Here is a 24,488-nt window from a genome sequence, read left to right on the forward strand (position 1 = left end):
TTGGGTAGGTGGAAGGATTGTATACACATGCACACATGCACACACACACACGCATTGACAAAGAGTACAGGCTGTGTTGAATCAGAAGAGAGGATATCTACAAAAATAATATATAGAAAAAACCTGAAGTGTGAGGGAGTAACATACTGGGAGGAGAAAGGGAGAAATGCAATGGGATGGGCTATAACTCATAAAGAGAGAAAGAAAAATCTAGTTCCATGGAGGAGAAAAGGGAGAAGAGGACAGGGGGTAAGTGATGCTACTCTCACTACATTCGTCTAAAGGAGGGAAATTAAATGCTCACTCAAATTGGTATAAAAATCTCTGTTATACTAGAGGAATGTAGCACAGGAGGCAACAAGAGGGGTGAGGGGAATGATAGAAGGGAGGGCAAATGGAAGAAGGGAATAACTAGAAATAAACACTTTTGGGAAGGAAGAAGGTTAAATGAAGGAATAAAACATACCGGGGAATAGAACAGGATACTGGGAAATATAGTTAGTATTAGAAAACATGATTATTATAGAAGTCTTCTTTAAAGCGGCCTGCATTTACTCTGTATTAAATTATTTGCCTTCTCTGGGGGATGAGTAGGGAGGGAGGGAGGGAGAGAAGGAGAGAGGGATGGAAAGAAGGTTGAATTCAAAGCAGTAGAAAGGAATGCTGATAATTTTTATTGCACATAACCCATAAACAGGTAACACAGGTAGTGAGGTACAGAAATTTATCTTGCCCTACAAGATAAGACAGAAGATGGGGAAAAGGGAAGGGTGTGGTGTGATGGAAGGGAGGGCTCATTGAGTGAAGGGGTAATCAGAATGCAGGGAATTAGTGGGTGGGGGGACGGGAGAGATAGGGAGAATAATTGGACATGTTACAAAGTGATGTTAAAGCACTTAACATTAAAACAATTGACAGAATTAATTACTGAGACTACACCAGAGACATCGTTAGATTGGGGAAATGCATTTTATTCTAAACCTCCTAGAGTCAGGTAACCTGGGGTAAAATGGGCATTGATGGAAAGGTTAAGGTTTGATTGGTAAATTTGTTTTTATGATCGTTATTTAAGTGGGAACTAAAACAGGTATAGAACGGCATGGAAGTCACTTAAGACTTCTCTCAAAAGATGTGCCTTAGCCAATGTGAAATTATAGTCATAACTGAAACCGTGGTCATTGCAACTTGCTATTTGAAGATGCTATGAGACTACTAAGTGACTGTTATTCTGAATCTAACTCCATATATGGATAGCAAAATAGTAATCTGAGCCTCCAATCCATGGTGCCATTAAGCCTGTATAGGAATTGAAAAAGGTGATCTCATGGGAAGGGTGGGAGAGCGGCTGTACAGCCTGGGCTGAGGTAGGATTCTCCTGACTCAATTTCCCCACTGATAGCTGGCAGACTCGAAGCCTCAGTGAATGCAAGTTGACAATCTATTCCTGCCTGAAACTGACAGGAATTTGGGGAGATTTGTTTTTCGCTGCAATGTCCTAACACTTAGTGGCAATTTCCTCTAGTCAAAAGGGTGGTAAGCCTAATACGAGATCAATTAAATTATAGCTTGTTGGTAGGGGAACATCCAAGGTCAAGTCTAAAATTAAGCTATTAGGCTTAGGAGTTCAGAACAACAACAGTAAGCTAAGGTCGTCTACTTCTTAGTAGGAATGTGGAGACAATTAGGACAAGGGCTTATGAAGTTAGCATACATAGTTATCATTAGTATCTCAGTTGGATACTGCTAAAAAAAATTACATTGCGGTCTACATTGTGAACACTTTAAAAGAGATATCACCCGACCAAAGGTGGGAATTGTTTTATGTGATATGAAATATGTTACAAATGAAAAATTAAAAAAATTATTAAATATAATATAATTTAATATATTAAAATTCAAGTGTACAGTTGGTGGAGTTTTTATGTCTGGCTTTATGTGAGTGTAAATGACAGGCATAGTGTTCAGAAAATTTATAATATTGATGAAATAAAGGAAATAGCACACTCAACACACTTTCCGTTAACCAGTGAGAAATTACAGATTTTATGCATACATACATTACTTTTCCTTTGATCTAATTTCTTCTGTAGTTTTTTCTTATTTTCAAAATCAGTTCGATAAAATGATGCAACTTGTGAAACTACTGTCATGGAATGATATCACAAAGAATCAGCAAGTTCTTGTTGAAGCTTTCTTACTGTAACCTGAGTGAAATATTTCCAAATTATTTCTGTTCATGATTCCATGACATGATATTAGCTCATAAAAATACGAATACACTTTTAAAATGTACAGAAATTAATATTTTCTCTTTCAACTTAACTTCATTTATATATTCATAATTACCATAGATTTAGAGCTAGAGATATCTTAAGGACTATTTAATACAAGCACCTCATTTTGCCAACATGAAAACTGAAGCCCAACGAAGTTAAATGAATTGCTCACGGTCCTAAAGGCAGTCATTGAGAGAGAAAAGGATTGGAACTTGGCTCCTGAGACTACAAACCTCAATTAACTATACAACTTCACCTCCACTCAGCATGGATCAAATGCTGTCTTCTTCTTGCTCAGTGTACTCCCCATTAAGCAATGCATTCAACCTGATTTCCCCATCACCTCTTTCAGAGAAAAATTAAAAGACCTCCAAAGTTACCTAGAGACTAAACTCTTTTATCTGAAATTGACATGGAAGGTGATGTAATGGAGTGGGAATAATCAATAGTTTTTATATTTGATAGAAACATTAGGGGTTTCCCCTTCCCTTTTTCAGAAACGTGAACTACTTTCTTTCTCTGCCCCTGCCTTTACAATGAGGAAGACATGCATAAGAAAGGGATGCATTTTCGTTCCTCTCATAGTTTCCCCTTGAGAATGAACATAGGCGCTGATATCCTTATCAGGCTTAGTAAAAGCACTTGACAAGTATGTTTTAGTTTGCTCGCAGCCAAAACCGCAACATATATCCTTGTTAACTACCTTTCACATGTTCAACTCTCTTTGCCAAGCCTTCAAAGCAATTCTCTTATCCATTAGAATGGGAATTACACGTCTGGCTGTAGCCAATGGACAGAGAAAATGGAAACAATAAAAATAGGGTAGTTTTCCCACTTATGTATACACAGTATATTGCAAGGTCAGTGTTTCTACATACTTAAGTATATTCATCCATATGCACATATCCATATGTCCAAATATGCACAGAAATACACAGTCACAAATGCATAGAGAGATATGCTACAAAATATCATCTTCACTTCACCATACAGTAAAGTATATGAATGCACCAATGAGTAAGAGAAAATGAAACCAAAAAATAAAAGGAACTAAAGCTTTTTTTTCTCTTATTAGATAATATTAAGTGCCTTGAAACACTAAATTTAAATAACGTCTAGTAAATTTTTGAAGGAAGCAGAAAGCAGAAAGATGGCAATAAAAACTTGTGAAAATAAAACTGACCTAATTAACTAAATTCATACAAGTAAACTGAATTGTAGTATGGAAGGACTGGATTCAAATTCATGACCACATATACTAAAAATAAAATTTAAAAATTTTTTTGTGACGTGTTTCCCCATTGAATTGATGATGAATCAGAGAGAATGAGAAGTGCTAGTAGATTGTAATGGGCAATGCATATTCAACAAATAAAAGGCAATGATTCTAGAAACTGCAATTTTGGACACTGAGCAAGGATAGTTATTAAAACAATAAAAAATACTGAGATAAAAAAAAATTAGTAGGGATGCCCAAACAATTAAAAAATAAGTTTAGTGAGGACACCTCAGGGGCTGAATCTGCAGTTGCAACAGTGAGGCCTCAAACCCCTTGGCCCACAGGCACCAAAGGCCAGTGATGGGGTTCAATCAGCAGACCAGGAAGGGAGATGGCTTCCCCATAGCTCTGGCAGCAGGCAGTGGCCACAGATCTTGCACAGCAGCCCCTATGGTAGCTCCCTTGTTGGAGCATAAAAACCCCTGGGGCCATTGAAGAGCTGAGTCTTGCCTCTGCCCTGGGTGGAGGCCCTGGGCTAGCTGCTCTTTGCTTCACACTGAATGGTGGCCCTGCCATCCAGCCTATCTGAAAATCAGCCCCAAGTGCTGACTTGGGAACTCGAGGCCAAGTGCCAGTGGAGAGGTATCTGCTAAGATTCTTGGCATAGAAATCCCTCTCTGCATCCAGACCAGGACACGCTTGATTGTGCCACTTTGGAGGAAGTGAAATCTCACAGATTCCCGGAGAATACCCTACTCTTGACAAAGGACCCAAAAGTCAAGTAACTGGTTGGGAAAATGCCCAAAAAAGGGAAAAAATATAAGACTGTAGAAGGTCACTTTCTTGGTGAGCAGATGTCTCCTCCCATACATTTGGATGAGGAAAAGCAATGCTTACCCTCAGGGAAAGACATAAAAGTCAAGGCTTCCGTATCCCAAACAACCAAAATAAATATTCAATGGGCTCAGGCCATGGAAGAGCTCAAAAAGGAATTTGAAAATCAAGTTAAAGGGGTGGAGGAAAAACTGGGAAGAGAGATGAGAGAGATGCAAGAAAAGCATGAAAAGCAGGCCAACACCTTGTTAAAGGAGACCCAAAAAAATGCTGAACAAAATAACACCTTCAAAAATAGGCTGACTCAATTGGCAAAAGAGTTTCAAAACGTCAATGAGGTGAAGAATGCTTTAAAAAGTAGAATTAGCTATATGGAAAAGGAGGTCCAAAAGCTCACTGAAGAAAATAGTCCTTTAAAAATTAGAATGGAACAGATGGAGGCTAATGACTTTATAAGAAAACAAGGAATCTCAAAACAAAACCAAAAGAATGAAAATATGGAAGATAATGTGAAATATCTCATGGGGAAAAACAACTGACCTGGAAAATAGATCCAGGGGAGACAATTTAAAAATTTTGGGATTACCTGAAAGCCATGATCATAAAAAGAGCCTAGACATCATCTCTCATGAAATTTTCACGGAAAACTGCCCTGAGATTCTAGAACCAGAGAGCAAAATAAATATTGAAAGAATCCACGGATCACCACCTGAAAGAGATCCAAAAAGAGAAACTCCTAGGAACATTGTGGCCAAATTTCAGAGTTCCCAGGTCAAGGAGAAAATCTTGCAAGCAGCTAGAAAGAAACAATTCAAGTACTGGGGAAATAAAATCAGGATAACAAAAGATCTAGCACCTTCCACATTAAGGGATCGAAGGTCATGGAATGTGATTATCCAGAAGTCAAAGAAACTAGGACTAAAACCAAGAATCACCTACCCAGCAAAACTGAGTATATTAGTTCAGGGGAAAAAATGGTCTTTCAATGAAATAGAGGACTTTCAAGTACTCTTGATGAAAAGACCAGAGCTGAAAAGAAAATTTGACTTTCAAACACAAGAACGAAGAGAAGCATGAAAAGGTAAACAGCAAAGAGAAGTCATATGGGACTTACTAAAATTGAAATGTTTACATTCCTACATGGAAAGATAATATTTGTAACTCTGCAAACTTTTCAGTATCTGAGTAGTTGGTAAGATTACACACCCACAGACACACACACACACACACACACACACACAGCACAGAGTGAATTGAAGAGGATGGGATCATATCTTTAAAAAAAATGGAATTAAGTGGTGAGAGAGAAATACATTGGGAGGAGAAAGGGGGAAATGGAATGGGGAAAATTATCTGTCATAAAAGAGGAAAGCAAAAGACTTTTCAGTGGAGGGAAAAAGAGGGGAGGTGAGAGAAAAACATGAAGCTTACTCTCATCAATTCGACTAAAGGAAGGAATAAAATGCACACTCATTTTGGTATGAATACTGATCTTCAATACAGGAAAGTGGGGGAGAAGGAGATAAGCAGGGTGGGGGGGATGATGGAAGGGAGAGCATTGGGAGGAGGGAGCAATTTGAAGTCATCACTCTTGGGGAGCAACAGCATCCAAAGAGAGAATAGAAGCAATGGGGGGCAGGATAGGATGGAGGGAAATATAGTTAGTCTTACACAACACGACCATTATGGAAGTCATTTGCAAACTTACACAGACATGGCCTATATTGAATTGCTTGTTTCCCAAAGGGAATGGGTGAGGAGGGAGGGATGAAGAACAGTTGGAAGTCAAAGTTTTAGGAACAACTCTCAAGTATTGTTCTTACTATTAGGAAATAAGAAATACTGGTAATGGGGTATAACAAGTTATCTAGCCCTACAGTTCAAAAGAGAAGATCGGGACAAGGGAAGGAAGGGATGTTGGAAGAGAGGGTCGATCGGTAATAGGGGCAATTAGAGTGCTCAGTGAATTGGGGCGGGGGGAGGGGAGAAATGGGGAGAAAATTTGGAACCCAAAATTTTGTGAAAATGAATGTTAAAAGCTAAATAAATAAATTTTTAAAAAATCCAAAAAAAAAGTAAATATGTACTGGTTGACTTTGTAGCTGCAAAAAAAAAAATAAGTTTATTAACACAAAAAATATTAATGCTTAGTGCATAATTATATTCCTTTTAATAGAAATACTGTCCTAAATTTTAAAGAAAAGTAGAGACTAGTCATTGGAATTCCACTAAAAATATGATTCACTCTTCAATGTTTCTAAAACTAGTTCAAAGGAGTATGAAGAAAAACTCTTCAGACTGATAAATATTTTAAAAATCTTATGAAAAGGGTAACGGTAACACTCACGAGTATCTCAAGGGAGATATGTGATTTTAATTGCTACATTATTCCTAGCAAAATTTTGTAGGATTCTTCAGAAGTTTTAGCATTTCAAATAATTTATTGTATTTCATTAAGAAAATGGAATATTTGGAAAGGAATGAGAATAATAAATTAATCAATATCTATGCACAAGAGATAACACTATCTATGCTAATGAAAAGAAAATTTCATTGACTATACAATTTCTTTAAGCAAAGTGAGTCATCTTACCTAAAAGATGATACTGACACTTTATTTTTTTATTTTGTTTTTATACTTTTATGTATTTATTTTTATTTATTTCTACATAAATATTTTCTTTATGAAAATTTATTTCTATTTAATAAAAATTTTAATTTGATATGTTAAGCATTTACTTTTATGAACTTAATTACCTGTATTTTACTGTATTACATTTCATTACTATTATTAAATTCACACTTACTTATGCATTTTTATGGTATTATTTTATCATACTATTGCTTCTCATTCTTCTTTCTTACAATTCAAAATTTTGACAATAAAAGTTAATAATATTGCGTGCCTGCTGAAAATTCAATGCTTAAATTATCTTCATCAAATCAATTTTGACTTTCATTTCAAAAAGTTAAATGTTTACCCAAGCAGAATTTTTAAAACCGTACCTCTCTTTCAGCCTTCACATTTTCATATATACACATTTGCTCTCTTAAGTACATACATTCACTGGTCAACACTTTACTTCTCTATTCTACCGTAAGAACTTGTTTTTCAGTGTCAGCACAAACTGTATTCAAGAGATCAATGAACAGTACCTGGGATTCACTCAAGAACTTTTCTTTAGTCATGGTTTTCTTTTGGGTGTCTTCAAGCTGTTGCTGAAACAACATATTTTCAATCTGGATTTGTGCTAATCTTTCTTGGATAGATTCCCATTTGATAATGTAACTGTTCACTTTCCCCTTTTTCAGTTGATTTGTGTGTTGAAGTTCCTTTTCTTCTGTTGGGCAAGGTTTAATTCTCTCTGTATGCTTTTTAAATGGGTGTCTTTTCCCTGAGGCAATCGTGCACCAGACAGCTAATTCTCTAAACTATTGGTTTTTCTTTCAGCTTTAGACAGCTCATGAGGAAGGACACCATTGTTCTCTCTTAAGCTAGGGGTGTCATGATAGCTTGTGTTGTAAACAAAGCCACTCATCTCATTCTCCCTGAAAGGAATGTTCATGGGCTAGTTTGATGACTCACTTTGCTCATGATCGAGAACAGCAGAAATCGCATGGGAACTTCATGATGCAATTACTCTCTCTACTCTGTCTCTGTTTTGCATTGTTCAATTTAAAGTTCAGAACTGCATTTTCAGTCGTCAGATCATGTACTTTTCCACTGCACTGGAATGTAATTTTTCTTAAGACTTCTGCATTCAGTTGTAATTCTTTTGAAGCTCCTCAATCTTTTCTTTTCAAACTTTTATATCTTCCATACAATGACATTCTTTTTCTTCATCCTTAATTATTACTGTGTCTAGTTCGAGTTTGAGCTTGGCAACTTCGTCGTGTAGGATTAGATTTTTATTCAACAGACATTTTTCTTTCTCATTGCCGTTAGGAATCTAAATATAACAAACAGAAAAAAAATGTTACTCAAAACAAAATTATGTATTCTGATTTTCCTTAGTAATTCAAAATAAATGCCAAGGTGCCAAGAAGCAGAGTTTCCTCAGAAAAAATTAAATTAAGGGAGTTTCACCTATTTCACATTTCTGTCCAACTCAGTTTTCAAAAAGAACAGGTCTTAAAAGTGCTTCATCAATCTGAAGATATGAAGTAAACTTCTAGTCCCACGAAGCTGCCTTTCAGCATATTTTATTTCCTTTGCTCTATCCATTCTATTCCAAACTGGATAGTCAAAGCGCTACAATAAAAATAAAAATACTTAATATTTACACATTGCCTTTTTATATTAAATTATTTTTTTGTTTTCCGTGTTCTAGAATCACTTCCATATAGCTTAGATGTTTTCCCTTTCCTTCTCCTCCATCACCTCTCTCTACACACACCCTCCCTGATTCTGTGTACAATCTTATATAGGTTCTACACGTACATTCCTATTAAACACATTTTCCTGTTTTTCACGTTGCAGAGAACAATTAAAATGAATGGGAGAAACCATAAAACAAAACATAATCCAAAGGAAAATGGTCTGCTTCATTCTGTTATCCAGTTCAGTATTTCTGTCTCAGGATGTGCAAGGCGGTTTGCCTCCAGAGGCCATTCAGAATCTTTTAGGTACTTGCATGGCAATGAATTACTAAGTGTACCAGAAAAATTCATTGCACACTGTGGTTTTTTCTGTGTACAGAGTTTTCCTGGTTCTACTCCTATCACTAATCATCACTTCTAATAAATCCTTTCAGGCCTGTGTGAAGTCTTCATGCCACGTTGCCTTTTAAGGTATTTTAGAAAGTTCTTCCAATATATTATCACGGCTAAAATTTGCAACACACTTAAGAAGGAAATATTTAGATTATTCTCCCCATTTTACACATCAGGACTTACGGTAGGAGATATTACTGAATAACCTGCCCATTGTCACACTCAGTACGTAGTAGCAGCAGTGTTTCAAACCACGTCTCTTCAAACTCCAAATCAAACATGCTGTTGCAATAGCTAATTCCTCTTAGGAGCTGAAGACAAGCATTTGTCCTACGTTTAGAATCATTGTCTTGGTACAATTATATTATCTCCAGAACAATGAAGTGATAAGTCATAAATTTCTTAGTGGAAGTCCTCAGAAAATTCTCTTTGCTGATAGCGGTAGCGTTTTCACAGCAACACTGATTTAAATCTTTTAGAAGTTGTTAAGTCAAAACCTCTCATTTTCGGGATGGAAAAAGTGAGACCTGCAGTGTGTTCTCCTAGTGATGGTAACCTACCCTTCACCATCATATTTTAAAAGAATGATGAAAGCATTACTGAGGCCAAAGTGTAAAAAGCGCATATTGCACTCCTATCATAGTAAAACTGGTCCAGGAGCATTGTTCCCCATTCAGGACTGGTGGAAAGAGTTACATCAAAAAGCTTATAAGCTCCATGCTGTGACATCCTTTCTGGAAGTGTAGCAGGAGGGTATGAGGAGGTTTCAGCTGAGTTAAAAGGAGCACCCCAGGGCACCATTAACCAAGGATTACTCGGGGCCACCAACACAAATGATTTCCTTCAAACAACTTTTGAAGAAAATATGAAAATGCAAAACTGTAAACTTAGAATTTGATGAATATGTATTCCTATCATTGTGAGCAATGTTGAATTACAATGAATGTAGGAATTCAGGTCACAGATAAAGCCAGAAGTCAGAAATCTAAGAAAAGCTTTTCTGTGGCAAATATTTTTTACTTCTCTTTCATGGGACATGAATGAGACAACAAAGTGAAATAGAGCAAATTAATAATATATATATATGTGTGTGTGTGTATATATATACATATATATGTATGTATATATATTATATATTATTATATTATATATAATTATATATATTATTATATATTATTAATTTGCTCTATTTTTATATATTTGCTCTCTCTGTATATATATATATATATAGTAACCCTTAATCTCTCTCGTGAAAAGTACAAAGAGATGAATCGCTTAATCAAGGAATAAAAATGGTTTGTTTTGGAGGTGTCACTTTCTACCTCTTTGCATTCCTTTCTCCCACTAATTTAGGGGTGAATGACACTGATGAGCTCCCCTTTTTCTCTGACCAGAAAAGGCAAAGGCATTACTGAAATCCAGGGATTTTTTGAGTTGAAGTAGAGTTGGGTCTCAAGAATGGCCATTGAATGAAAAAGGAAAAAGGAACAACCAAACATAACAAACAGCATATGCGGATTTTGATAACCAGCCATGTCCCGACTTGTGTGCTGTAGACAGATGTACCGGACTGAGGATGACAAATATGTCCCAAAATGAAGAAGCACAATCCTGATTTTGAAAATATGGACATAGGTTGGAAAGTGATCAAAGTGAATACCTCAGAAATCTCAGTGATTTGGGAAGAAGCTACTTCTTTTTCTTTCTGCTTCCAAGAGGATTATTCACAATTCCACCTTGTTCAACTCTGGCTTTTAGCTCCAGAAAAAAGTCTCTTTGAGATGAGCTCTTCTTCGTCCTGGGGACAACAATTTCAGAAAATTTTAAATCATCTTTTTTCCTTCCAAAGTCAGCAACAACATTTGACCTTCAACTAGATTATAGAATGTGAAAAAGCAAGGAAATTAGCTTTATAGATTAAAAGAAATGCAGGCTACTGAAAATGAAAAGTCAAAATATAATAGCATTTCAAAGATGGAAAGCAACCTCAGTCACTACCCAAGGCAAGCCTTATCAATTCTTACGGACCTAACTCTTACAAGCCTCAACTTGAAGGCTTCACAGGTGGGGGTGGCCACCACGTCTCAAGTGAGCGCATTCTGTTTCAAGATGTTTGTGTTGGTTAACAATTTTTTCCTGACATTCACTCTAAAAATGTACATTTTGGAAACTCTGATCCATTGCTCCGAGCTCTGATCCTCAGTCTGAAGCACAGAATGCTTCATCTTTTTTCAAAATGACTGTCCTTCAAAATCCTGAAGACATAAGAATCAATATCTTTAGTTCCTTTAACAGATCCTCACAAGTCATGGACCCCCAGGGTCTTCCTGTTAGGCATCGTGCTTACTACTTGTCATAATTCTGTGAGAGCCACAAATGAATTAATCAGGATAAGCCAATCTATTCACTTCAGAGTACACAGGGATTTTCACCTTGTCTGTTTTGAAAGCTATGCTTCTCTGAATAGGATGCAAAATTACACTAGCTTTTGGGTTCTCAGATAACAGTACCAACTCAGCTTCAGTTTAGAACTGACTAAGATTAACATCTTCTCAGACAAAATGCTGTCCAATTCTATTTCCTCCAACTTATACTTATGAAACTATTTTGTATTTAATTATATAATTTTGTATTCATTCTTACTGAATTTCATGTGATTAACAGGTTCCATCCAGTGCTCTGACTTATGAAGACTTTGTCTTTCCTCCATGTAGAAAGACTTGAATAATTTTACGTAAATTAATAAGAAAATAAGTAAAAGATAAAGATCCTAGAGAGCAACGAACTATTCTGAAATAGTGAGGGATGTATACTAAAGTGTAATGTAAGGAAGAGCAAAAGGGAATGAACTTGAAATTTCATTCGCCAAGAATTTTCAGGTAAGGAAATACTCTCTGCAAAAAGAGAGGATTTCTCTGGAACTTATATTCTTATGGAAGGTGAGGAGAGATCAGTGGTGTCAAATAGATGCCCCCAGGACTGAGTTTTGTGAAGAAATTTGGGGCAATTTCAGACCTCTGGCTCAGAGTCAGGTAAGATGAACTCTGTGTCAACATTTGAAACCAGATCTTTCTGGACTTGAGGCTTATTGTATTCATTACATCATGCTGATTCTGTATTGGGAGAAATACTTCACAAAGTACCAATTCCATTGTACTTTTCCATGGCCTTTTAGACTGTAATTTTACATTCAAATGATACTAGACGGGAATTTTTTTGTTTGTTTTATATTTATGTGTACATATTTACAAACGATTGAACATAACTTATTTATTTAAGACATTATTTATTTTATGTCTTGTTTAGGATGAAGTAGCTTGGTAAACTGCATTGCCTGTTGTATTTCCCATTTCCATGTAAAAACAATTTTATAACATTTGTTTTCAAAACTTTGAGTTCCAAGTTCTCTCCCTTCCTCCCTCCCCACCCACCTTTATTGAGAATTCAAGCAATTCAATATATGTTATACATTTGAAGTCATACTAAATACTTCCAAAATAATCATATTGTGAAAGAATAACTATATTTGCCTCCATCCAATCACACTTCCCATTTATTCTCGTCTCTCATTTCACCCTGTTCCTCCTTCAAAGTGTTTGCTTTGGATTACCCCCTCCCCCAAACTTCTTCCCTTCTGTCAATCCCCCCCTCTTATGCCCTTCCCCTTACTTTCCTGTACGGTAAGATAGATGTCCATACCCAAGAGAGTGTGGATGTTATTCCTTCCTTAAGCTAATTCTGATGATGGTAAGGTTGACTCTCTCACTCTCACCTCCCTCCTCTTCCCGTCCACTGTAAAAGCGTTCTCTTACCACTTTTGTGTGAGATAAATTGCTCCCTTCCACCTGTCCCTTGTTCCTTTCTCCTCCTCCCGGTACATTCCTCTTTCAACTTTTATATTACTTTTCAATACCATCCTTTGATATTCAACTCACCCAGTGCCCGCCAACTATCATAATGAGAAAAGTCTCATGAGTTACAAATTTTTTTCCATATAGTAATGTTAACAGTTTCATTTTAATAAGTTATTTATGATATCTCTTTCCTACTTTCCTTTCCATGCTTTTCTTAAGTCTTGTATTTGTAAGATTCTTTTTCTGTTGAGCTCTGTTTTACTCAAATATGTATTAAATTCCTCTGCATCATTGAATATAATTTGCCCCCACTCAGTTTTGATAGGTAAGTAAGTCTCAGTTTTAATCCTTGCTACTTTGACCTCTAGAATATATTCCAAGTTCTCTGACTTTTATATTGCCCAAGCGCCCAATTCTTGTGGTATTGGGATTGTTGTTCCACAATATTTGCATGATTTCTTTTTGGCTGCTTTTTATCCTTGACCTGGGACCTCTGGAACTTGGCTATGACATTCTGGGAGGTTTCCTTTTCGTATCTCTTCCGGGAGATGATAGGTGCCTGCTTTCAATTTCTATTTTATCCTCTGTTTCTAGAATATCTAGAATATCAGTTCTCCTTTAGAACTTTTAGAAATATGATGTAGAGACTCTTGTTATATCATGTCTTTGAAGTAGTCGAAGATTTTTTCAATTATTCCTCCTGCATCTATTTTCCAGGTCAGATGTTTTTCGGTTAGATATTTCAGATTATTTTGTGTTTTATATTCTTTTGGTTTTGCTTCGTCATTTCTTCATTTCTGATACACTCTTTATCTTCTGTTTGCTCCATTCTAATTTTAAGGACTCACTTACTCAACGAACTTTCGAGTTTCCTTTAAAATTTGGATGATTCTGCTTTTTAAGGCATTCTTCTCCTCATTGATTTTTTTCCACCTCTTTTGCCCTTTGGTCTAGTCCACTTTTTTAACACGTTATTTCCTTCAAGATATTTTTGGTCTCGTTTATGAACTTGTTGACTCCTATTTTGCCTATGATTTTTTTTGCCTTACTCTCTTTTCTCTTCCAAATTTCCCTCTATTTCTCTTATGTGATTTTCAAAATCCTTTCTGAGCTCTTCTATGACCTGGGACCAATTTAGATTTATGTGATATAAAAATCATAGCCCTTTCTTAAGATTAAAAAGACTATAATACTCACCTCCCTATTCCAGGCAACCCATACATATTCTTAACAAAAAGAGATGGAAATAGTGTCTTTTAAATTTCATTTTCCCTGATTCAAATGATTTGCTACTGTTCTCAGTTCAAGGTCCAGAATTCTGAGAAAGCATTGAAGTTTCTGTTGAGCTCCACTTTTTTACATCATCATTCTTTTTTCCTTAACTGATGTCTAATATTTTCAAATGGCATTTCTGCAGTCACTTGCTTCACTTCCTCTTGTTTCAGAGTAAACCTAGGTGAAAATTGCCTTTTTTCAATGACAGTTCAGTGGAAGGAAGTAATAAATGCCATTTGAATATACTCATCTGGATGTCTAAAAGAAAAAGAATGTTCATTTCAGCTGAACTAAATCCATGTAGGGAACTCATTGTCAAGAAACTCCCTCTATTGATGCAGAGTGGTCCGTGCTCTACCCCTTGAAGCTTACCTTTTCGTATTACCTGTGGCACTGAGAATTTGTTGGCCTGCACAGGCCCACAAAGTCAGGACATGTTAGAAATTGATGGGGTGCTTGGGTGCATGTGATTGGACTCCTATTCTAAAATCACATTTCTCTTCAAAGATAACATTTGTTCTTAGCCTCAAAACCCTATCTCAGGCAGTTTCCCCCCAGGCCAAGAACACAGCCTGCCCCAGCAACCACTATTTTCTCATTTACTGATACAGTAGCAAGTTCCAACTAGAGAATTCATGAGTTTAAACAGCTGTATGCTGGCTGACCTGTTTGTGTACTTGATCATAATGACATTCACTACTCACTGACCAATCATATGTATCTTAGACTTCGATATAAGTACACTCCCTTTCATTTATCTCCTCCAACAAGATATTCATGAGATCAGGACGGTATTCTTTAGTCAGTCCTGTGGCCAGTGGTCAGTCCTGACCACTAGTTGACTTAGTGAGGTTTCAGGCCTAAAATCATACCTCCATGGAGTGGCACTTATTCGTTTCCAGACGCATGCTGGGTAAAATACCTCCCCAGTAGCAAAACTACATGTTCCTTTAAGAAGTAACCATTCCCTAATCCCACCTTGAATCATCTAGTTAGCCTATTTGACACATGTTTTACTATAGAAAATGCTCTAGAAACATTACCTGTACACAGATAAGGTTGCAGGTGCCCTAAGGACCCTTATCCGCTGAAAAATGTAAATCTTTACTTTGAGTTCAGAAATGCTTGAGTCTTTGCATTCATTCGAAGTGAACTGCCCCTTGTACTATGATCTTGGCAAGGGTCTCACTGCCCCCCTTCTAGCCTTCATCAAAATCAGTGAGGAACCCATTTTTTATCCAGGCTACTTTAGGGCATTATAGTTCTATGAAAAATGGGTCATATTCTTATTTGTGTACAACTTCTTTTTTGTATTCAATGAAAAGGAATTCCATAAATTCTATATAGCTAGAACAACAGACTTTTTTCATTATTCCTGAGTTTTGATGCATTGGGATGACTCTGGAGAAATGTGTAGAAGGGCATGTACATAAAATTCTATCCATTTTCCCATCACTATTGATTATTCAGAGTTGACTTTTTTACTTCATTTTGAAAAATAAAACACAAATAATTGTGCTACCATTTTCAAATTTCACTCAAAATACATCTCTTCCTTACATCCCTAGAGCGCAAATCAATAAGTAAGGCTCAACAATAATACTGTTTTAATGACGTAGTCCTTTTGCCTTTCTAATCTCAAATCCCCTGTCACATTTCTTCAACAGTAAGAAAAATGCTTCCAAGGCTTTCTTTAAAATCGCGAGTTTCATACCTAAGGCCATGGAGTTCTCTGTTCCATTCTGCTTTTTGGTGTACGAACTCACATATCCTTTGTCCTGTTTCTGGCCATTCTTCCTGTAGTCCACGAATCTTGCTTTGTAAACTCTTCACTTTTCTGGTGAGTAGTGGGCAATGCCTTTTTTCACGTTGTAGTGATCAGTCCTATCCAGGAACAGCATCCTCAGGTTTCACAAGTTTAATAAGATGTATACAGACAAAAACACAAAATAAAAATATGAGTATTTTAAAATCTGCAAGACAGTAGCAGTATTCCCAGAACTGAAATGCTCTTGCAATGGCAAAATAATATGAAAGCATAAATCCGGAGAATATAACAAAATATTACTTGGTCAAAAACTTCACATTGTGTGTCAGAATAACCTATTTTTCTGTGAGCATTGAAGAAAATGATAAAAGATCACTAAGGGATAAATTACTTAATAGAAAAAAATATATGAAAGCTCAGAATTCTTCACATTATGAGAAAAATATATGTGGAAAGTAAATATTCTGATGTGGACTCTGGATGGGACAAATAAGATTAATATAATGGATGCTATACGTAATATCTATATATTTCAAATATACTGAATGATTTTATAAGTATCATAAATGCGTTTTATTTTACAAAGTTGTGTGGAAACACGGCTTCTCCTTTAGAGATTTATAATAGCAAAAACAGTTCAAGATTCACATGGTAATATCAATCTTCATTTATTCATTGGCCAGACTTCTAGTAACTTGAAACAAATATAGCTGAAACAGCAGAGGAAAGTGAAAAATTCTTTATAGTATTAAGCAAAATAGCTGCCCCTTTACTCTTCAGAGAGGTATGGAGCCAAATTGTTACCTAACCCAGAGGTAGTAACGTGTGTTATGTCAAGTTACAGATTCAACAGATTTGAATATTGGGTTTCCCTTGGTAACTTTCAATTCTTCGTATATTTCAGTGTTTAGCAAAACTGAGGCAACAAGACAAAACTCGCTTGCTAGATGGAGCCACACTGATTGTAGCAGGAAGTGAAGCTGACGGTAAGAGAAATGATAAGCTGAAAGATTCAAAACAAAGGAAGAAGCTGTGGCACAGAGAAGTCAAAAGGCATGTTAATACTCACACAATTGGTATGTGTATAAGGCAGAATCTGAACCTAGCCATTTCTGGTACGGTGTCCAGTACACTGTACTATATGTCATGTTGACAGAAGAATTACAAAAATTAGGCAGAACACTGACAAGATTGTTGACATTTTGTGCCGTTTTATGGAAGATTTTAGTAATTTAACCATTCTTTTCATGAAAGAGATCACTGCCTGATCTCTTGATACTTGAAGTCAAGTCAATCTCTTCAATGGTTCTCCTTTCACCAACCAAGCAAATAAAATTAATGCACCTTATCCTACCATGAAGTATTAATAACACACATTATATAATATAGCACTTAGAGGCTTACAAGATACATTCCACCCCCCAAAAAATCCTGTGAACTATGGTATTTTCTTGATTAAGAAACTGAAGCTCCAAGTTTAAGTGCTTGGCAACAGAAAAAATCTCGGCCCTCGGCAAATTTGTAATCCCCTAAGTTTCCATATTTAATTCTCACTGCTAAATACTGTCCAGAAAAACTCGATTTTTCGCTGTCACTTTTCTGCCTTTTTACTCAGTTTCCATAGTTCAAAGGTTCATTTCACCTCCCTATACTCCCATGATCTATAGCTATCCTTTAAAACTCAACTCACATGCTACCTTCACACACAGGTTATTTTTTCTTGAAAGTTAGTGTTCTTTCCCCCACTGAAGCTCACAGAGCATTATGACGGTGCATTTCATACATATGCGTATATATACAAATATGCATTTGTATGAATATTTATATATATAAATACATATATATGTATTTATATACGTGTATATACATGTGTACACATATATCTACTTAGGTACACATGCACTTATATTTATATGAATATACATATCAGTATTCGAGTTACCTAGGCAGGGTATATCCCCTATTAGATTGCACACTCAGTGAGATAACTTATACAAACTTTGTGTATTCAGCACAAAATAGGTCCTTAGTAATTGTTTTTGAACTGACACAAGTAGAAGATGGCTGAAAAATTTATGACCCTGCAATCAACACAATCCCTTTCCCCTTGGCCAAGGCCTGTCAGTGATTGGCTTTCCTCTATTTTGTTGTGAATGAATGGCATAAGGTTGCAATGGTCTCTTCTTGTATACACGCACGTCCTCGATTTCTGTTTAACAGTTATTATGTTTGGAAATTTTAAACTGTACTTACCTTTGCAATCACTACTGAGCTGTTCAACCAATAACAAAATATTCTTACAGTTTAAGGGAGATAAATCGTCATCCTCTTTATTTGTCTCAGAGGAATAAGTGACGTCCTCCCAATCATTTGCACACCACTTTGTCCTGTAAAATAAGTAACAGTAGGGGAAAATTCAAAAAAAAATCAGAAATCTTTAAAATAATAACGGTGGCTAACATTTCTCTCACACATGAGGGTTTTCACAACACTTTATATACATCATCTTGTGGCATCCTTACAACCATTTTGTGAGACAAACATTACTCAAACTCATTTCACAGATGTTAGGTGGCTTGTCCAGCACCACAGAGTTAGCTAGGATTCCAAGGACGGATTTTAATGTGAGTAGAATATAAGGTAGTTCAAAGTTTACTCTAAATTCTTCATGATTAACCTTTTAACTTTCGATATGCATTACAAATCTAAAATGCAAATAACAGTTTATAGAGTTTATGTATTCTCATTTCAGATATTATAACATGACCTTTATACTAGGCTCAAAAAGTACAAATTAAGGACAATGATGTATGAAAGGTGATATAAACACCACACTATCCAATATATGTTTAATTTCTGGGTTTTTAAAATTTCTCCTATCTTCATTGAATTTGGCATCCCTTCAGGATATTTTTATGTAGTGTCTCCCCTCCTTTTCCCTGTCTAAATATTAGAGTTATTTACAGTCACTCCTCAAACCCATTTATCTGACTGTGACCCTAAAACTCTACTCAAACTGCTTACTCCAAGGTTGCCAATGGTATCTTCACTGCTAAATCTGATCACACTTTTTGAAGTCTTTTTCTTTCATCACCTTACCTAGCATCACAGCCTTGGTAATGAGGCTGACACAGGCACTGACTGATCTAACTCAGTGTTTGGGAGGGTCCAAAGAATATTATGGAAGAGAAACTGTATTATACTGTTGTATGCCTGTGAAACCTGGACACTATAGCAGGTCCATGGCGGGAAACGGAATCTCTTCCATTTGAATGGTATTAGGAAGATTCTGAAGATTATCTAGAAGGACAAGGTACCAGACTGAGGTCTTTTCTAGATATTGAATGTTCAGGCCTTCAAACTCTCCAAATCTGATGGGCTGGTCACATGGTTTGAATGAAAAACTTACGCTTGCAAAAAAGACTCTTTTTTGAAGGACTCACAAAGGACAAGCATTCACACGGTGGTTAGAAGAAGCAATGCAAGGACACTCTCATGGTCTCTCTTAAGAACTTTGAAATTCATTATGTGACATCGGAGACACTGGCACAGGACTGCTCATCATGGGGTGACCACATCATAAAAGGTGTTGTGCTCTGTGAACAAATCTGAATTGAGATAGCTCAAAGGAAACACAGGATACCCAAATTTGTTCACAAATACTCACAAGGACCATTTCTGCCTAAAGTGAGGTAGACCATTGCTAGTCGGAACTGGTATCATCAGCCACAGTCAGACACACTGAATCTGGACTCAAGCACAATGATGTCATTTTGGTCTGCTTTGAGAACAGAGGACATACATACTGGAAGCATTTTCAGGTTGAGGAAGGATACAGTGGAATTGTTATTGGCAACTGGAAGACGGGTTTAATTTCCAGGAGAGAGGGATAGCTTATGCTACTGGATGTGATCAAAGTTGGTCCCTATATGTACATTCTTGTGGGGATCAATCAAATCCTGGCAATAAGGTGCTGATTGTTTTTGCTGAGAAGTGAATAAAAAAGTCTCTAGGTAACTCAGACCAGATGGAGAAAGGTTCTCGGGTTCAATCTGTATCAGTTTTAGGGAATCTGGGCTAGAGTCTAGACCAATGAATTCAGGGATCCCTGGGATAATTGAACACTTACATATAATCATTGTCATTTCTATTTAATATTGGTCCACTCTTTCCCTTTATGAATAGTTCAGAAAAAAATGGCTGTTACGTCAAAGTTTGGCAAACTTTGGGATGGATTACATTATCATGCATGTAGTAGTAGGTACTCTGTTACATTAATTGATAGAGTTTTTATTTAGTATGCCTTTAAAAGAAACAAATAAATCAATTTATTGGGAAATGATTATCAGGGAGATGAGCAAAATCCAGGAAAGCTTCCTGGAATTTACACCTGTGAAAGTGTCTGAAGGAAGAGAGAGATTTCAACAAATAGCCCGAATGGATACAGAGCAGGACAAAATACAGAGTAAGTGGTAGAGAAGTTTGGCTGAAAAATGAGAGTGAAGACGAGCAGGATGAATTAAGACTGGTCAGAGTCCTACTGTCAAGGGTCCTAGAAGGCAGCGCTCCTTCATCTCCTGAACATTTGCTGGAAGGTGTGTTTTTCTGCTGGGTATTGGAAATATTTTTTTTAACTTTGTACATTACCCTATGCCCACCACATTTGAATATCCTTAGACTACATATCAAGATAGCAACACGCCAAGAAAAGGAGGCAAAAGGTGCAAAGAAGGGTGAGAGCAAAAAGCATAACCTATTCTTGAATAAATGAATTTAGGGAGGGAAAACATATGTCTGGGTAAAACTCAGTAATAAGAACTCCCAGTATAGACTGAGGCCTTCATACCCTCCCTCAAACTTTATGAAAGTAAGAGAGTTCTTTGTTTCTTTTTCTTCCTGATTCCAATGAACTCATTTCCTACTATCTATATTTCTGACTTCCTATTGCCTACATTTTTCTTCAGTCACTGTTTGCTGTCAAGAGTCTGAACATTAACAGCCTTTCGAAAGCAGATACATAAGATTGTTTTTTAAAGATGAAGGTTATTACTCATTTTCTTCAGTTTGTGTTTTATCTGATAGACACAGCGAATAAATAACCAGAGGTTTCAGGATCAGGGAATGAGAGAGACCAGGGAGTAAGCATCACAGGCAAAATTTGAATTCAGGTCCTCTGCTTCTACAGCCAAGCCAACGTTTCTCCAATGGACCACACTTCATTCCTGTCTACCTAGTTAACTTTGAAAAAAAATGGTTTACTCATTTCTATTAATGAATATAATGTCTACTCTTGATACCGAGTTCCCAATGGAGTCATGGATTTCTGACTTAAGGATTTGTTAAAAATCATCATCGAAAAGCTCAAGAGCAATCTGATAAGTTCAAGTATTATTTCTCTGCCTCGGCTTACCTGTATAATTTGTTTGACAATAATTGTCTCATTTTTAAATCTTCAAAAGAAAGCTGGGCATATTTCTGTCTCTCTCTCCCTCAGTACCGTCTTGATATGAGTTTGTCATTCTTGAGAGTTGGGATTCCAGTTCTCTTATTGGTTGCTCCATTTGGTTCCTTAGATCAGCATTCTTATTTTCTAATTTGTAATTATAAATATTTCTAATTTATTTTCTCTTCATTGTTCTAACTTGTCTGTCTCTGCTGAGTCTAAACCAAACGGAAAACAAAGAATGAAATTAATGAGAAACTGCCCAGTTTTATCGTGGAAATTAACAGATGTCTACTTCTTAGCTTTCACTTTAATTTCAGTCAGAGATCCAGAGACCGATTCTGAATTTCTAAAAATACATTCGAACTTTGAAAGTATTGATCATAAAGTTCATCTGAATTAAATTTTAACTAAAAGCAACAACAGCCCTATTTCTACAGGAAGTTAGTCATTAGTTTGCACTCTGGTATTTACTCTGGTGCTAGTATTAGGATCATTACAAAAAACATGTATAATTCCAAAAGTTGTCTTCAACTCCATAATCTCTGGGAATGCTTACTTTGGGTGTAGAACCGGGAAAAATATCCTAAAATTTCATTTACATTGAAATATTTTACAATCATAGTCGTGGTAAATGAAGTTACCTGGAGGAATGTATGGAGTTCCTTTGGTTTTTCATCAGTTTCCAGCCATGCTCGTTCATCAAGATCATGTTTTTATTCTGTGCCATTTAGCTGCATTTTAGCTTAAGAATTTCCAGATGATGTCTAATAGCAACAACTTCTTCTTCCAGGTGTTTGCTGTCTGCTTCCAACTGGTCACATTTCTTCTGCAAGGTTTTCGTGAAAAAAAACCTCTTCTTGAAGATTTTGATTAATTGATGCCAAGTGTTTATAAAATGAAAATGCTGCTTCCAATTGCTGTGTAAGGTATTTAATCTGTATAAAAGAACATTATCAAGTTACACCAATTCAATTTAGGTCTTTCAAACTAAAGACTAATTTTAAACTGATAACATTAAATTATTTGGAATTCAGTTGTAATTAAATGCATCATTCTCTACATATTACAGCTACAAATTGTATTTCCTGAAATGATTATTCAGGTAAAGTGACAAATCAAAAACAAAATTAAGACTGAAATGATAAACCAAGAATTTCTTTGATTAGCTCTGATACTCTGTGTAATCCACATTTCATATTTCATCCCATATTTTCTTCTGTGATCTCTAATTTTCTCATGCATCTTTTTTCCAGCTCTTAATACAGTGCGCAGATATCAATAAAATTCATACTCGAAGGAGATCAATAAATTCTTCACTTATGCCAGGCCTAAGGCATCAAGACATCTCAAAAGGAATTTGGAAAGACATGCAATTTCCTTTCTCATTCTAATGAGAACACTGATTCTATGTTCAGAAACTTCACTGAGAAAGCAAATACATTTATAGCCATTTGAAGGCGACATGGTAGGATTTTGGGTTACAGAGCCAGAGAAAACCAGAGAGGTCTTTCTCAAAACTCAGGTGACAGTACCCAGGGACATCACATTGTTTCTCAGAGCGTCTGTTGTGAAATGGCCGTCTTCCTGCTCCCCAAGTGCTTTAAGGGAATAAACCAACACGCTAAACAGGACTCGATCGTTATTCCTTCAGACCCAGGGGTTAGAGGACAGAATGAAATAAGTGATCAATAAAACATATGCTACCACTGCCTTCCAGAGGACCAATCCTCAACAAATGTTAAGAAGTTAATTCTTTATGATAAATATTGATGAGAACTGCAAGACAAGAGATATCATCTACGAACATTAATGAGAGTTAAGATAAAATGTTTCTAAGGAGTCACTTGACACAGAAAAAAAGAGTATTACTATTAGTTAGCATTTAAATAGCACTTTAAGCATTATCAGTGGGATCACATTTGAACACTTGTTTTTCAAAACCTTGCTAGGAATTTCCCCCAACTCCTGCTGGGAGTTGGGGAAATGGCTCAATATTACCAAATACTAGAATCCTTACAAATTAAGAAATAGTTCAAGATGAATTACTCAACTTATTATTCCTCAAGTTCGAGAAAATCTTTGCTTCCCTAAAACAGAAGAGCAATGTATAGGCCATACTGCAATGAAGTCGGTTTCACCCACGTCCTGGTGGAATGATATGAAAATCTCCTAAGTATTCCACTCCTTTCTCCTCTTAAAACAACTCAAGTCCTGTTTTCACTTTTAAATCTTGTAACTCAATTACCTTGTATTATGAAGGTTCTTAATCAGCGGTAATCACCTTGCAATCAAATTGCTTTCGTTGTTGTTTTTTTTGTGTGGGGGGGGTGTTTTTGCCATTTTAAAAGCTCTTAAAGAGCGAGTGCTTTTCAAATTGTTTCTGCTTAGTAGTCATCTTTTTTGGGGGGATATGATTTGGATCTTTAGAAATCCAGAAGAAGTGTCAGAAGAACTTCAGAAGTTCTAAGAGATCCTGCAATCAGTGCCCCTAAAAGACTTTCTATCACGTGTTTCTTCAAATAGCTTATCTCCCTCTGGTAGCACTGTGATTGCTGGAAAGTTTTTCTTGAGGTCCAATCTAAATTTGTGTCTTTGCACACTTCCATTGATGAGTAGAACAAATCTAATATTTCTCTCACCTGAGAAAGCTTTTTAATCCTTGAGAAGTATCATTAACACAATATATTTAAATACATTCTGTTTGATATAAGTTCCAAGACGGCAGAAGAGGAAAACCTTCTAGCATATAAATCTAGAAAGAAAGTTAGTAGAGCCCAGAATTTTCAGGGAGATTATCAAGTCCCAAGCTTGTTTACTGAGTTGCTAAGAACAGCAAGAGGAGACTAGGCCTGAAATAGTAATTGTTGTCTTCCTAGCATGGGGAAGATGTAAATCTCAAGGACATTGGTGTCCAATGGCCTGGTGCATATTGTAACTATTTCAAAAGGTATATCAAGGGAAGTCATTTGACACAATTCAATATTCAGAATTACCTGATTTTTTAAAGCATTAATTTCTCTATCCATTTCAGAATGAGTTCACTTCACTCCCACCCTGGTCAACAACATCTCCATTTTCATATTCTTTTAATGCCGTCGTGGCT

At 36.2% G+C, this 24,488-nt stretch overlaps 1 long non-coding RNA gene across 1 annotated transcript; it reads right to left on the reverse strand.

Moving 5' to 3' along the window:
* Positions 1–2,019: 2,019 nt before the first annotated feature.
* LOC140523394 (uncharacterized) lies at positions 2,020–9,060 on the reverse strand. The gene is made up of 3 exons (XR_011973381.1): positions 8,417–9,060; positions 7,486–8,279; positions 2,020–2,204 (listed from the first exon to the last, which is right to left on the reverse strand). It is a non-coding gene; the product is annotated as an uncharacterized lncRNA (long non-coding RNA).
* Positions 9,061–24,488: the final 15,428 nt, after the last annotated feature.

The sequence above is a fragment of the Notamacropus eugenii genome, chromosome 2 (assembly GCF_028372415.1).
Source record: "Notamacropus eugenii isolate mMacEug1 chromosome 2, mMacEug1.pri_v2, whole genome shotgun sequence".
In the NCBI taxonomy this organism is placed as follows: Eukaryota; Metazoa; Chordata; class Mammalia; order Diprotodontia; family Macropodidae; genus Notamacropus; species Notamacropus eugenii.